This window comes from Gorilla gorilla, chromosome 3, assembly GCF_029281585.2.
Source record: "Gorilla gorilla gorilla isolate KB3781 chromosome 3, NHGRI_mGorGor1-v2.1_pri, whole genome shotgun sequence".
Taxonomy (NCBI): domain Eukaryota; kingdom Metazoa; phylum Chordata; class Mammalia; order Primates; family Hominidae; genus Gorilla; species Gorilla gorilla.
The window spans coordinates 173,322,032-173,338,497 of NC_073227.2; the positions used below are offsets into that span (position 1 = coordinate 173,322,032).

The window sequence follows — 16,466 nt, forward strand, 5'->3', positions numbered from 1 at the left end:
TTAGCTATTCCCATCTTTATTGAGCCTTTGTTCTTTTCTCCTAATATTCTGTTCCACAGGGGTATTTCATTGAATGCCCACTGTGAAGAAATAGGCTCATTTAAATAGAATTTAACATTAATGTGATAATCCATCTTTAAACTGGAAACTAGGGGGCCAATTTGTCTTGGTCCATCACGTCACCATTTAGATGCTGATTCATTTCCGTGACTTTTCCTTCTCCTCCCTCAAGCCCTCCCCTATCTGCTTTGCTGTGCATCCTTACCTGCTGCTTCTGCATTCAGGGCGGGTGTGTGCAGCACTCCTTCCATGTCCACTGGCGGGGGGTGGCAAAGGTGCCTTCAACTTGGATATTGTTCTTGGGGAGTCCCAGTGGCTTCCAACACCGTTTGGACAAAATGTAGTGGGAGTTTGGAAAAGGGGGCCAGCCTTCCCCTGGGGAGAATCAGGGCAGGCTTCATGGAGAAGACAGCTGGTCCCTGAAAGGAGGCATTTTTCAGTCATGAAGGGAATATTCAGGGGCAAGAAAAGAAAATGGAAAGGGGAGAGTGCAGGGTGGGGAACCGGGAAAGGGGAATAGAAGCAAGGGCCAGCAGAAGGAGTTCATTTTCCAAAGACAAACCTATGGAAACTGCCACTTGCCCTTGTCATGGTGTTCGGATTGTGCACTTGGGACCTTGGGGACAGAGGTGTTGGCAAAGTCTTTCTCTAAGTCTTCCCAAAAGGAATTTCTGTTATAATAGAATGCCTTGTGTTTGCACAGCCACCTAAGTCACATCTACAAGTGTGTGTATACAGTATATAAATGTGTGCATAGACTCATACACACACACACACATATTTCTTTTCTTTTCTTTTTCCTTCCCTAAACAATGGTTCTCAAATTTTAGGTGAGTCAGAATTGCAGACTGCTGGGCCTACCCAGCATTTTCTGATTTTTGGATTCAGTAGGTCTGGGGGTAAGGCATAGTTTGCATTTCTGACAGGTTGCTGCTGATAATCAGAGACCATACTTTGAGAATCACTGGTCTAAAGTATTCCCAAAGAAGGCTAAAGGATGGGTTAAGTATTTAAGTAAAAACTACCTTTATGTTTTTGTTTTGTTTTGTTTTTTTGAGACAGAGTCTCGATCTGTTGGCCAGGCTGGAGTGAGGTGGCACAGTCATAGCTCACTGCAGCCTGGAACTTCCAGCCTCAAGTGCTCCTCCTGCCTCAGCCTCCCCAGTAGTTGGGACCACAGGTGTGAGCCACCATGCCTGGGTAACTTTTTAATTATTTTTAAAAGAAATCTCATCAAATTAGATGAGCCAGTCTGTAGTTCCAGGATTCACCCAAAAGATTCTCGGGCCTCAAATGACAGAGTTAGATGGCAGAGCTCATCTTACTAAGGAGGAAATGCCTGTTAGTAGGATGCTTTGAGACAAATGGGGTCAGGAAGTTGGCAGCCCTGGGCTACAGCAGTTCTTTATCAGCCTCTATACTTGGGATGCCCCATCTATCTTGAAGGCACCTCCCTCACCCAAGTGCCAGGGGCAGCTGGTGTCAAAGAAGGTGCCAGAACAAGTGCTGCATCTGGTCTGCAAGCTTGTTCTGGGTCTTCAAGAGACACTTGCTCTGGGGTCCTGGAGGTTGGTGGACCCTGAGTCTCCCAGGAAACCTCCCTGCTGGCTTCCCACAAGGAGAGAACTTGTACCTCCCCTGCCTTATTATCTGTTCCTGTTTGTATCTCATTATCCCACCAATTGCTTGCCCTCTGAGACCACCCAGCTTGAATATTATTTCCCATTTATGATTGTTAAAAAGAGAAAAGAATCTCTTCCACAATAACCTCCTGGAAGCTTAGGAAGCAGGGGCCATCTGACAGGTCATATTTGTACAAAAGAAAACCTTTGAAATGCATGTTAAGGTAGTAATTTCCTTCATGTGTATCACAGAGAATTTCTAAAGCAGTCATGTTGCTTTCTCTTTTTCCAATAAGCTCATTAGTCTGTGACACGCATTTTATTTGGAGCAAGTGGGTCAAGGATAGGGAGGGGGAGGCCCCAGGAAGAAGATTCCTTTAGAAATTACATTTTGAAAAGATTACATATTTATCTATGTCAAGGAAAACTATCAGATATGTAGAGGTCATGTTAATAGTAGTTATCTCTGACGGTAGGATTATGTACAATCTTCATTTATTCTTTGCTCTTGTATATCTTTTGTAGTCAGAAAAAAAAAACAAAAAACAAAACATGTGTTTTAAAAATCAGTCTTCAGTCCCATTGCCTTGGGGATATGGTATGTGCGCAGGAGACCAAACCCACAGGCAAACAGTGATGACAACAAGAGGTTCAAATAGAAGGAGAGGTTCTGCGTGCCAGGGCAGAGAAATCCAGGAAAAATGGGTGTTGGCTGGTTCCTGGGGGATGTGTTGCTCTGAGAAAAAATGACAAAAGTTCTACTTTTACTTCAGAAATAAGAACTGGCCTTTAACCCAAGAGAGAAATAGAGGAAGGCACCAAGTTTTAAGTTTAGCAAAGGCAGGGGTGTTGTGGATCAGAGGTGGCCCCTTTGTGGCCTCCCAAGAGGCAAGGACCCTCTGTCCCCCTGTGCTCCCCTGTCCCCAGTCTGTGAGGCCCTCACCTTCCCCCAGGAACACCTTTGAAATGGAGCAAAGAGTTTTAATGACTTTGCTGCAAAAAGCCCTGGCTGGCATCTTCTCCTCTGAAAATGATCTGAGTTTCTTTTTCTTTTCTTTCTTTCTCTCTCTCTCTCTCTTTTCTTCTTTCTTCTGCATGACTCTGTATGGAGTTACTACATGTGATGCTGATGGATCTTGTAAAGTCTCACCTTCCTTTGTGCCTGCCCTTTTCTCTTCTGAGTCCCAGGCCTATCTCCGGATCTCTGGGAGATGCTCTTACCTAACTCACAGACTCAGCTCACAGAGGGTCCCTGGCTGTGCTGCAGGCTTTGGGGCTTGTGTTTTCTCCATTCATTTGTTGTCAGCCTTCTTTATGGACTCTCCTTAGATTCTTGGATGAGAAAAAAACCTATAAAAACCCAAGATGGCCAATTAATAATAATAAGAGAGCACATTAAAACAAGGAGATCTCATTTTCTATCAATTGGCAAAGGTGTCGGAATAATCCCACATGGAGCCCCTGGCATATATTCTCTCCTGGCCCTGTCTTGTGAGTGTAAACTGATGCAACATTCCTGGAGGGCAATTTAACAATGGGTACATAGAGCTTTAAGACCATGTCACACCAGTTGACCTAGCAATTCCACTTTGATTAACCAGTCATAAGGAAATAATCAGAGATGTCCATGAACAATTAGTTATGCACAAGATGTTCATCAAAGCATCATTTATATTAAATAATATTAAATTTATATTTTGTTCTTCTAAAGAGAACAAAAATAGGGCAGTTGATTAAGTGAATAATAAATACATACAATAGAATAATATGCAGTAATTATAAATCATGTAGCAGAAGTAGATTTGATGATGTTCGAAGTATTTGTGCTTTACTGTCAAATAAAATACTGAAGAGTACACCCAGCCTGCTGTGACCACAGCTCTCTCCTCAGTATTCATCAATAGCCACTTGCTTTTGTGACATGTGACACCTGCCTCTTCCCCCAATACCTTGGTCTGTGCTCAAGAAGTATAGAACAAAATCAGCTTTCCCCAAAGTAGCTTTTTTTTTTTTTAATTGCAAGTGAAAGAAAATCCAAACCAAACAGGCTTAGGAACAAACAGTATTAAATTGGCTAATAACCCAAAGGCAGGGCTGGATTCAGCTGGGAAACAATCCAATAGGTCCACAATGTCACCACGGACCTGGTTTCTTTTGGGAAGTTATTTGTCTCCCCTGTCTTTCCTTACAAATGATATCTGAGTTGGTCATTGACAGGGGTTTTTAAATCTCTGCTAGGAAGCCACTGGAGTTGTTCCTCATTTACTTATTCCCTTAGGATCAGGCAGGATGCAGAGGATTTCTCTTCTGCCCTCCTGGGAGTTGATGGCATATTTAGGCTCATTTTCACATAATGGCTGTAGTAATTCCATCTTTACCTCACATCTTCCAGAGAAGGAAAGAAAAAAGGTTTGGTAGCTTTTACGCAAGTTCTGGGAGTAATGCCTTCATTTGTCCAAATTCTATCATGTGACCATCCCTGAACCAATCACTTAATTGGCAGGGGACACACTAATTGGCTAGCACTGGAGGTTATGAGAGGTGGGAGAAGGAATCCACAGGGCAAAGGAAACACATATTACAAAAAGAAAAGACACAATAGTCACATAAGTATGAAAAAGGTTAAACAGTTACTTATTTCTTTCTCAGAGCCTTCAATATGTTAATGTATACTTATTATACTTTTACAATATACATGATCAAGAAAGAGGTAGGAAGAGCGGGGCTGAATATGTAGGATTTCACACAGAGCACACTGGAGAATGCTGGAATGAACCTCAGGAAGATGGGTGACCCGTAGGTAGGGTGACCATTTATCCCAATCTGCCTGGGACAGTCCTACTTTATCCCTGCTGCTCCAGTTTCATCACCATTAGCTCCTACATTCACTCTCAGAAGCGCCCCAATTTGAATGATAAATTATATGGTCACTTCCAGTGACCTGTATTGAGGACTCCAAGTTGCTCCATGTTGGAGATTGTGAATCACTGACCCAATCAGACCTACTCTTGGAGGGCTGTAAATTTGAGAGTAAGAAAAAGAGAAACATTAGGAAAAAACCGAAACGGAGAAGCACAAGCAGTAGTGGCATAGACGGAGGAAGGTTGAATCGTGGGTGTGGTGGGTCCCAGAGCAGGAGCCATAGGGTACGGCAGGGGAGCCCAAGGAAATCAGCCAACCCCAGGCACCCTGACTTTCCCGACTGTTAGGCTGCTGAGATGCTGTCCTGGGTCAACTCACTCTCTAGGATGCTTGCACAACCTTCATCCCTGGAGCTCCCCTGAGCACACCTGCATGGCTCACCACAGCCTTTCTCTGTGTGGTTCTCAACTCTGGCTGCCCATCAGAACCACATTTGCCACTGTTAGGATATACAGACCATCAAAACACCTCCACTCTCTGCCCCAGGTTTTTTATTTACCAGGAAACATATTTCAAAATGATAGCTTCAAAAACCTGGTTTGTTCTAGATGATAAGATTATAGCATGTTTTAATATATTCTCCTTTGTTCTTTGTCATATTTTCCAAAAGTTCCGCAATGAACAAATATTTCTTTGGTAATAAGAAAAAAAATAGCTATTAGAAAATAAGAAAGTAGAAGTAATCCCTTACATTTATGATCAGTTAATTGTCAACAAGGGTGACAAGGTAATTCAACAAGGGAAAAAAATCATCCTCTTCACCAGATAATGCTGGGACCACTGGATATCCACAAGCAAAAGAATGAAGTTGGACCCTCATACCATTATTAACTCAAAGTGAATCACACACCTAAATGTAAGAGCTAAAACTAGAACTCTTTTAGAAGAAAACATAAGTATAAATCTTCATAGAACTAGGGTCATGGGTTTCTTAGATACAACAACAAAAAGGAACAAGAGAAAACAACAACAACAACAAAGATAAATTGGACCTTATCTAATTTAAAAACTTTTGTGCTTCAAAGGACACCATTAAACAAGGGAAAAGGCCACCCAGAGTATGGGAGAAAATATTTGAATTTCTCCCATGTAATATGTAAAGAACTCTTGCAGCTCAACAATGAAAGATAATTTAAAAATAGGCGGAAGATTTGAATATATATTTCTATAAAGAAGACAGACAAATAGCCAATAAGCATATGAAAAGGTGCTCAACATTAGTAGTCACTGAGGAAATGCAAATCAAAATCACAGTGAGATACCTGACTTCACATCCACTAGCATGTACTAAAATAAAAGAAGACAATAATATATGTTGGTGAGGATATGAAGAAACTGGAACCCTCCTACATTCCTGATGGGACTATAAAATTGTGCAGCCCCTTTGAAGAACAGTTTAGCAGCTCCTCAAAAGGTTAAATATAATGTTATCATATGACCCAGCAATTCCACTCCTAGGTATATACCCAAGAGAAATGAAAACATATGTCTACACAAAACTCATACATGAATATTCATAGCAACATTATTTATAGTAGCCTAAAGGTGAAAACAACCCAAATATCCATCAGCGATTGAATGAATAAATAAAATGTGGCATAAACACACAATGTAAGTATTCAACAATTAAAAAAAAAAAGGAATGGGCCCAGCCTGGTGGCTCCTGCCTATAATCTCAGCACTTTGGGAGGTCAAGGCAGGAGGACTGTTTGAGTCCAGGAGCTTGAGACTAGCCTGGGCAACATAGTGAATGTCTCTACCAAAAACAAACAAACAAAAATAGCTGGGTGTGGTAGGGTGGGCCTGTAGTCCCAGCTACTGCGGTGGAGGGGAGGGCACCTGAGGTGGGAGGATCACTTGAGCCAAGGAGGTTGAGGCTGCAGTTACCTGTGATTGTGCCACTGCGCTTCAGCCTCGGTGAGAATGAGACCCTGTCTCAAAAAAAAAAAAAATTTAAAGAAATATTTTTTAAAAATTTAAAAAAGAATGGAATACTGATACAAGCAACGACATGAATGGACCTTGAAAACTGTATTAAGTGAAAGAGGCCAGTCACAAAAGATCACACATTGTATGAGTCCATGTATATGAAATGTCCAAAACCATCGAAGTGATAGAGGCAGAAAACATATTAGTAGTTGCTGGGGGCATGGGTTAGTGATTGCTAACGAGTTTGAGATTCCTTTTTTGGGTAACGAAAATGTTCTAAAGTTAGACAGTGGTGATGGTTGTGCAAGTCTAGAAATATACTAAAAACAACTGAATTGAACATTTGAAAGGGTAAACTTTTGGGTACATAAATTATATCTCAATAAAGCTGTTATTAAACAAAGTACCAAACAAGGAAGTCAGGTGCAAAAGCATGTGGGAGTAAACTGAGGGCATTTCTAGAAGGGCAGAGGTTAGAAAAGTGGGAAGGGCTGGGAGTTAATAAAAATGAATGAGGTGGGAGGGCGGGGGGTCCCTGAGCCCCATCCTGCCTCAGCTGGCCACAGCCTGCTCCACTGGTCCACCAGACTGGATTCCTTTAACTGCCATAGTGTTCCAGGACATTTTTAAAAATCAAAAGATAATTGGGTCCGGGGACGATTATATCTTGCTAATCCATCTGCTCCTATTTTTTTGTTAAAGTATGGTTTAGAACAGTTTTAGATTTTGAGAAAATTTTTCTGTAAATTTAGATTTACAGAAAATTTGTGAAGATAGTTCCCACATACCCTGTACCCAGTTTCTGCTATTAGTAACAACTGACATTTGTATAGTACATTAGACACAATTAATGACCAAATATTGATACATTATTATTATTATTCGAGACACAGTCTCGCTCTGTTGCCCAGGCTGGAGTGCAGTGGCATGATCTCGGCTCACTGGAACCTCCACCTCCCGGGCTCAAACCATCCTCCTACCTCAGCCTCCCAAGTAGCTGGGATTACAGACATGCATCACCATGCTCAGCTAATGTTTAAATGTTTTTTTGTAGAGACGGGGTCTCACTATATTGCCCAGGCTTGACACATTATTGTTATCTAAAGTTTATACTTTATGCAGATTTCCTTAGGCTTAAAAAAAAAAATCAGTATCTCTTTTCTGTCCTAGGACCCCACATTACATTCTGTTACTACGTTTCCTTGGGCTTCTCTTGGCTGTGCCAGTTTCCCAGACTTTCCTTGTTTCTGATGTCCTTGGCAGCTTTGGGGAGCACTGGTCAGGCGTTTTGTAGAAACCCTCTGTTGGGATTTGTCTGATGCTTTTCTCATAATTAGACTGGGCTTAAAGGATTTTCAGATGAAGATCACAGAGGTAAAATGACATTTTAATCACATATCCGGGGCACATATTATCAATATGAATTATCACTGTTGATTCTGACTTTGATCACTGGGCTGAGGTAGTGTTTGTCTGGTTTCTTCACTTACAGAGTTACTCATTTTCCCCATCTTTTCCATGCTCCAGCCTTTGGACAGAAGTCCCTGTATGCAGCCCACACTTAAGGAGGGGAGAGACAGGCTCCACCTTACAAGATGGAGTATCTACATCAATTATTTGGAATTCTTCTGTTTGGAAGATTTGTCTCTTCTGTCCCATTCCGCTCATTTGTCTATGTCAGTATGAACTGAAGGATATTTATTTTATACTTTCAGTTATAATGTAATTCTATCTTATTTTATTATTATTATTTTTTTGCTCAAATTGTTCCAGCTTTGGCCATTGGGAGCTCTTCCAGTTGACATACCCCACAACTGGTGGGGAGAGGGTGTTTGTTTGGCTTTTTAAACATTTTTATTTATTTTTAGCCCTTCCTTACTTTCTGGCAGTACAAGATAAGAGCCTTTTTAAAAATATTACAAAACATTTCAATTTTACATAAAAGTAAAGAAAATAGTATAAAGAAATCTCACATTCCAGTCCCTTAGGTCTAACAACTGCTAAAATTTTTTTGGTATATTCACATCATCTGTTTTTATTTTTATCTCTAACAAAGATTTTTAAAACATGTAACTATAAAAACTGCAATGTCACTATCACATCTCACAAAATAAACGCTAATTCCTAAATATCACCTATGATCAGTCATTGCTTAATCTTGGCTGACTGTTAAAAAACGCATTTTTATAGTTGAGGTGGTGAAATCAGGTTTACACTGGATTTGGCTAATTGTATCTTCATGGTGTGATTTAAGATGTTCATCTATCTCCCATATTTCTTATAAACTAGAATTAGATCCAGGAGCTTGATTATATATCCCCCAAAGTTAAAAACGTTAATGAGGAAGCCTACACCCTGAATGAGACTTTGAGACTTTGTACTTTGAAGAAACTTCTCTCTCGTGGAAGTGAATGCCCCCCAGACCCTATGTTCAGGAAGAAGCAAGAGGCTTTAAGGCTGCCAGGAATTCACTGCTGATGATGCCCAAGGGAAACGTCAGGAGAAATGTAACCAGGCTCGTATTTTATTAAGGTTGTGATTGTTGTTTGCGAGTGCTTTGGTTACCAAGTTCCATTGGTTTTTATGGACTGCCCCAACTCTATTTTTCCCATAAGCCCTATTATTTTTTAGCATGCCATTTTGTAGAACTCAGAGTTTTTAGCAATGTATATGTGATGTTAGAGCAGAAATGCCAATACATTTTTCTTGAAAAGAATAGAAGGCAGTCAGGTCAGTCCTGGAAATCTGAGAACGTTTCGTGTCTCTGTATGCAAGGCCCCTCTTGGCCTGTTTCCATTGCCACAGAGCCTGACAGTCCTCTGGAGGAACCCTTGGGTTGCAGCTCCCCCTCAGCACCTCCTCGTGGTCCACAGGGAGGGGTCCGGGCCTGGCAGGGCCTTGCCTCTGTTTGCAGCTTCTCTTGATTCTTCTGATTCTGCTTCATTTAGTCCCATAGCCTCTGTCCCTGCACCAGGGCAGCAAGACCAGTTTCTTTTACAAAATGTTATGAGTCAGCTCCCTGCCCCTGTCCTCAGGACAGCAAATTGAGCTCCCTCATCTGCCATGCAAGAAGGGCCTTTCGGAAATGTTAATTAATGATGAGGCCATGCATTGACAGACCAAGCTCAGGAAACAGCTCGTGCGTGCCAGGTGATTCTGTTCCCAGGCAAAACAGTAGACATACTGCTGCTTTGGGAGTCAGGGGTTTTTTTTAGTGATTCATTTGTAGTGCTGGGAGAAATGATTTTTCTTTTAGTTTTCTCTCTTTCTCTATTTTACTCTGTTCCCTGCCCCCCAATCAATTTTTCAACAAGTAATTCCGAAGTCTTGGTGCCAGGTGTCTTAGAGAGTGAGAAAATTAAGTTTTAACTAAAATGTATGTCTTACAAAACAAGAGAACAAACAAAATACACCTACTGCTGCTTTTAGAAAGAAGGCCACTGGGTGGATGATAGTTGCAAAATCAACAGAACTACGTTGTGTGACCGGGCCCTACATCACATCTTCCCACTTGGGTACCCCATCTCCTCCCTATTCCAAAGACCAGGGGGCACCACCAGATCCCCCTTGGAACATGGAGTCATGTAGACCGAGCCTGGCAGCGGGACTGCTCCCTCCTTCTTTGGGAGAGAGGCCCCTGGGAGCATCCCCACCTATCCTCCGGGCAGGGGAATGGGGTGGGTCTCAGGCTGCAGCTGGAGTTTTGTCACCAGGCCAGTGGTCACCTCACTGCACCATGTTATGTGATGGAAGAATTTCCATCTGCAGGTGACTCTGGAGTGGTGTGTGCTATGTCCCTTCAGATTCCTTCTCGGCTACAGTTCCCACACATGAGGCTCCAGGAATGTTTTTGAGGTTCTTGACTCAAATAAGGTGGGAGTGCACACAGAGAGCCTCACTCCTCACTGCCCAGAACTCGAGATGACCGTGAGCTTCCTTCCATTCCTAACCCTCCTTCTTGGGATCCTTCTTTTAAAAATTTCCCCTGCTTTCCTGAATCCCTATTTCCTCCCATTTCTCTGAACATTCTACTCCCTTCCTCAGAAATCATGTCACAAGTTTCTTCTTGTATCTTACATATTCCCCAACTTCCAGAACTTCCTGGAACTGGACAAAGAGGAGGGCCAGCTTTAGTTTCCTGGGTAGAGGCCAATCTCCAATCTCCACCACCATCTGTTTGACGAGTCAAATGACAGACACACATTCAGCCTCTTTTGCTCATTGGTAAATTAGAGATAAAACTCACCCATTTCTCAGGCTTGCTGTAGTATCAAAAACTGGCTTGCTGAGAGGTGGCCGTTACTACTACTGATGGTGCAAATGGAACACCATTTTTGTTTCAAAACGGTGTTTCCAGCCAGGTCAGCTGCCTAGCACCTTTCCCATAAAGTTGGACCTCAAGGCTGCAGGTCGAGGGCAGCCTAAATGTGGTCAGCCTGCTGAGCCCCAACTCCCAGCCAGCTTGAAGGTTCCTTTCTTGGACCCTCCAGGAGCCTCCATACTGCAGCTACTCTTTCAGGGGTCTGTTCAGCCAATGATGGCTTCCAAAACTTCCCCCTTCAGACCAGACCCTGGGGCCTTCCCCTGCTCTGCAGAGTGAGAGAAGTGGGGTCCTAGGGCAAATGCCAGGGGGAGCTCTACAACCACCTTCCAGATCCAGATTCAAGGAAGGGCTTTCCCGACCTCTTTCCAAGTTCACTCCCACCTTTCTTTTTATTTATTTTTTTGAGACAGGGTCTCGTTCTATCACCCAGGCTGAAATGCAGTGGGGCAATCACGACTCACTGCAACCTCCACTTCCTGGGCTCAGTGATCCTCCCATCTCGGCCCCTTGAGTAGCTGGGACTACAGGTGCGAGCCACCACGCCCGGCTAATTTTTTGTATTTTTTGTACAGACAGGGTTTCATCTTGTTGCCCAGACTGGTCTCGAACTCCTGGACTTAAGTTATCCACCTGCCTCAGCCTCCCAAGGTGCTGAGATAACAGGTGTGAGCCACCGCCGCCAGCCATCCTGCCTTTTAACTGGCAAAGCCTGGGGATGGATAGTTGGAGGTGGCACAGAATGCGGCATGTGACAGTTCCACAGACTCAAACCTAGCTCTCTCAGGTTTTCTAGCTCAGTTGAAAATAATCGTTTACAGGGTGGGATGGGGGAGCATTGGTATTTCATTCCTTACAAAGCTCCTGTTGGGGCTGGAGGGTCAGTCTACAATATGTCTGATGAGATTTATTGTCTTATGGGAGTCCAGTTCCTTTATCTGATTCCCAAAAGTCTTGCCTGAAACCCAGACCCTGTAATAAGACAGCCACCAGAGTGTGTCAGAAGTCACTGAGAACCACATTTCTTCAGAGTAGTTGGATTTGGGGAACAGGGAGCAATATTTTTTCCACAAATCAATTCTGCTGAAGGATGGTGTGCCCTCCCACCCTCTGAAATCCCAGGAAGCTTCTGTCATGTGCAGTAGCAATTCAGCGTCCACTTGGTAAAAATAGCTTTTTAATTTATTGACTGGCAAAATACTCTATTTATCAAACCATTCTGGGTTCTTCTAAAGATAAAATGGAGGTAAAACCCAAAAGGAAAATTAAAGCTTTAATGCAGTCTTGCAGACTTCTGCTTCATTTCATTGTAAATTGCGTGCAATAAAACATAGCATCGGCAGCCTGCATAATGCAGCTGTATAATTTTCTTTTGTGCAGGGAACTAATTCTGAAGACTTCTCACCTAAGAGAAGGCTTACGATGGTGGATGACTCCCGTACACTAATTATGTCTTCCTTTATATCTTTGGCTTGAACTCTAATTTGCTTACAGTTTAATGAACATCAGTTCTTGCTGAGAAATATCTAAGTACCTGGGAGATTGAACACTTAGGCAGTCAAATGCTCTCACTCCCAACACTAATCTTCAAACCCTCTGCATTCTAAACAGACTTCTAAAGGAGAGTGGCTCTTTAAAGGCTTGTGAATCACTTTTGAGCAGTAACTGTACACTTAAATTAAAAGCCATGATCTGGCAGGAGACTTGGGTTGTGCTTTAAAAAAAGAAAAGAAAAGAAAAGAAAAGGCTTTCCTAGTTCAGGTACAAGGCATGAATTGCTGGTTTCTATCATTGCCTGATGCAAAAACCATAAATTGTATAGCTGTTTGTTTCCCTGACTTTGGTCTTCTCAAGAGTTTCTCCAAAAAGGCTAAGTTACTTTCTGCAGCTGTTTTCCCTTTATCTCTGAGAATTTAGAAACTGAGGAGCTGGAGAAGCAGGGAGGGGGTTTCCAATCTGGACCTTGCCTCTCATTTCCAAGGTCTCTTTCCTTTAACACTTCACTTCTGGAATGGTGATGCTGAGCTTACTTTGATGGCAGATAATTTCAATATATATCATTACAATTAACGGCCATTATGTGCTTCACTTGCCATGACTTCTCAAATTTCAGTATTTGAGATGAAGGACCATTCAGATCAGCACCGGAGGGTGAATGTACAGATTCTGGTTCAGCAGGTCTGGAACAGGACCCAAGAGCCTGCATTTCCGAGCAGCTCTCTGGTGAGGGTGCTGCTGCCGCAGGACAATGCAACACACTCTGAGTAGTAAGAACGAAGCTCTGTACCTGGATAGTCTGAGTTCTTCTTCATTATGGCGTCTGAGGTAGTACTCTTACAGATGAGGCCACCGATGTGCAAAAAGAGGAAGTAATGTACCTGAGATCACCGAGCTGTAAACGGCAGAGTCTGAATTTGATTCCGTTCCATTTGATTCCAAAGCCTGAGAATACAACCCCTGCACATCGCTCCTGCATTTTTCAGTAGGTGCTCTTGTGAAATGGAAGACATGAAATGAATTGGTTCATTGCTCTTAATCCAGAATATTCTGTGGGTAGTCCTTGTTAAAGCCAATAAGCCATCTCTTAATTTACCACCATTGTCAATCAAGGTTTGTGTCCAGCTGGGCATCACTGTGTTGCCATAGGAGAACCCAACCTCGACAAGCGCTGAGTAGCCAATGCAGGCTGGCCCAGTGCTCCTGGCAAGGCAAGGGAGGAATCAGTGTGACGGAGATCTCTGGTCACATCTCTCTAATGCTTTCAGCACTCCCCAAGGAAGCCATTTTCTCTCTGATGACGTTGGGTCACATTACTCAGAAGTGGATTGTAGACGGACAAGGAAACTTTTGCACTCCACTTGAGAATTTAAAATGGCACAATGTGTTGCTTCATTTGGGTGAAATAACTCACTTTTTTTCTAACACTGCACACTTAAGTCAGGGCCCTAAAGAGAGGAGCAACAGCACATGGTGGTTAAATGTGTCCACACTGGAGCCAGAATGCCTGGGTTCAAACCCTGGCTTAGCTAGCTGCTATGGACTTGGGTAATTTACATAACCTTTCTGTGCCTCTATTTTCTCACCTGAAAAGGAGACGATGATAACAATATTTCCCTCATAGGCTTATTGTGAGGATTACAGAATTTATTCATGTGAGGTCCCTTGCCATGGGATAGCACCTCAAAAACGTGAGCTGCCATTATTAACAGGAAGCTGGAACAGCCTTGCGGAGAGTGCTCCCTGAAACGTGGGCGATGTTTCTTTCTTCTATACCTATAGCCCCAGGAGCTAATTTTACTGATTCTTTACAATAGGGAATAATGGGAAAATAAACTTCTGCAAAGAATTGACACTATAAGTAGTCCAAAGCAGAGAGAGAGAAAAATGTATAGGTGACTGTTAGCACTTTTATGGATGATGCTTCTGTTTACACGTTGAGTCTTGAGGCTATTTAAATTAAGACCTTCTGCTTTGACTACAGCTGTGTGCACAGGCGATGTTTGCTGAGCCCAGTTCCTGTGCTATCATTGCAGGACTGAAATGCAAACATACTTGTAAAGAGGAAACACACTTTTATTTCCTAAGGGCCCTCTAATCAAGGCAAAAGCTATTACTTGATCGCATAATTAACCTTAGGAATAGAAGTGTAAACAACACAATTCATGAATTTGTTAATTGGTCTTCCCTGCTACTGATATTAGCCCAAGTTGATCTGTTGTTCTCCTCTGTTGATTATCTTAAATAGGAAGTTTTCTAATTTGGATTTCTCCAGGGTAAGCAAGGGAAAAGAGTGAAGTAAGATCGTTTTAACAGATTGAGAATATTCTGTAATTTTTTTTTCTTCGAGGTGGACACAACTGGAGGGAAGATACTATATATGTTATCAGATTTGGACCTCTTTCCAGATTTCCATTCTGTGCAGTGATTAGCCACATATCTGGCTTTCCCCAAACCTCACCCCCCAGGCAGTGAATACATAAAATAACCAGTAATGTTTCATAGGCAGCCATGCTTCCTGGACTCTGAATCTCAGTCTAATTTGGTTCTAATTTATTTTCCCCATTGCAATGACTCCTTAGCTGAGCGGAAATAAACAGAAACACTGGGGGGTTGTGTAGACTCAGGTCCTGCAGGTGGAGAACGTGTGTGTGTGTGTATTAGTCTGGGGTGGGGAGGCTTTGAGGAATATAGTACCGGGATCCCTCTCCTATGAGTTTTAAAGAATTGTACTCACCAACCAGGAAACTTGAATTCTGAGAAAAGTGGACATGGCACATCTGTAGTAGGAACTTGGGCCAAGTTCCAGAAATAGCCAATCAACACTTCAGAGATTCTTTCATTCTTTCATTGGAGTCCCTTATTATGACACCTAGTTATTCAATTAAATTAGACCTTAAGCCTCTAAGGGCTGCTTTAATTTAAAAAAAAATTCACTGAGGGTAGTGATACTAGGCCTGATTTATTCACACATACCTAAAAATATTTGCAGAGACATCTTAGCAATCATCACTGACGAATTCAGAAAATTAGGAAGCTGCCCACTTCAACCAACAGGCAACTTCAGTTGAGAAGGAATGGTTAAAAAGCCCTTAACAAAGAGAAACTTGCTAGTGGTCTCTCTAGCTGCTTTGAAACCTTAAGGAATCTTGCTGGGTAAGAGTCTAGGTCACCAAGCGGAAAGCCACAGTGAAACGTATACAAATGAATAGCCCGTGGCTATGGGATTCAAACACCACAAACCACCAAGTGCAGAGACATGGAATGTCTGTGGTTTGGGGGCTTTCTGGCAATACAGGATGTGTTCAGAAGGATCAGGTGGCAGCAGTCTGTCATTTAGACCTTAGGACTTAGCCTGGAGAGCTGAGCTGACACAGGGAGCCCCCCAGGCTGACTGCCATGCCTGTGGGTGGGCCTCTGAGGCTCTCACTGGCTCTAGGCCTTTAGAGAGAGCAGCCAGGGCAGATGATTTCATGGGCAATGTCTCTGACTGTCTTGGGCAGATTTGGGAAGTCAGGAGTAACTCACAGTGATGGCACACCCTGTCACAGCTGGGCTGCGGACCAATGTACACCCAGACCAATTCACACTGCACACTTCCAGGTATGAAAGACCTTTGGTCATCATGGGAATTATGAACTCACCCTAAGGATTCCATGTAGTGGGACTAATAGAGGTGCACAGAAGTCCTTCCAATTCATTGCTTCTGCTCTTCTATGGACCCCACTCTGGCCTTTTTGAAATTTTGATCTAGAATTTCAAGGGAAAAAATAGAGTCCCAGAAGGGATACTCTGAACTTCACTTTATAAAAAGTTCAGTCATTTTCATTTTACTGAAAAGCATTTCCACATGGAGAAAACACTTAAGATACCTGGTGGGAGAATCTGGAAATAAACCCCAATGAAAGTTAGGAGGAGGTGATGGGAAAACAGGTTGGAGAGGGGAGAGGGCACTTATATCCTTGAGGATCCCCAAGTGGCTGGTCCTCTTGATATAAGATGCATGGGGTTACAGCTCAGTTTATCCATCTGCACATGCTCAAATCAGAACCTGAAGTCAAAAGCTCTGGATTCTGCTAGTTCCAGATCTTAATATATGATGGTTTCCACCTTGA

The 16,466-nt window shown here is 42.7% G+C and overlaps 1 long non-coding RNA gene across 1 annotated transcript; it reads right to left on the minus strand.

Moving 5' to 3' along the window:
• Nucleotides 1-292: 292 nt before the first annotated feature.
• Nucleotides 293-16,234, minus strand: LOC129533014 (uncharacterized). The gene is made up of 3 exons (XR_008679015.2): nt 15,996-16,234; nt 2,904-3,032; nt 293-479 (listed from the first exon to the last, which is right to left on the minus strand). It is a non-coding gene; the product is annotated as an uncharacterized lncRNA (long non-coding RNA).
• Nucleotides 16,235-16,466: the final 232 nt, after the last annotated feature.